A 436-nucleotide genomic window follows, 5' to 3' on the forward strand; every position below is an offset into this window, starting at 1 on the left:
CACGATTGGGAAGAGAGAAGCGAAAATAACCGACCGAGCCGCCGGGTGGCGGGCAGCCGGTGATGGGGACATGGGGATCGGCAACACCGCAGTGCCCTACAGTTATGAGTGCTTGTCGCACCAACGCCGTACATTGGCATATTGTGAGGAGGCCTGCCGCATGTCTCTGGAGCGTGCATAATCCGGCATGAGAGAGTGTTATATATGCATTATGAGCCCGGTCACATTCGATATAAAAAGTTCAAACTGCATAGAATTTTTATCAAAATTCTGCAAGGGTTTGATATAGGCAATAATTCGATATACCCACGTTCAATACGATTGGGTTCAGCTGTACAGATTGGGTTAGAACAGATTGAAACTCGGGTCGGAGAACTTGAGGGAAAAGACAGTGAAGGGGGAACGCTGGGAGGCGGTTCACATCAATCATACTTTA

The sequence above is a fragment of the Ixodes scapularis genome, unplaced genomic scaffold (genome assembly GCF_016920785.2).
Source record: "Ixodes scapularis isolate PalLabHiFi unplaced genomic scaffold, ASM1692078v2 ptg001612l_1___fragment_1__unscaffolded, whole genome shotgun sequence".
Classification (NCBI taxonomy): domain Eukaryota; kingdom Metazoa; phylum Arthropoda; class Arachnida; order Ixodida; family Ixodidae; genus Ixodes; species Ixodes scapularis.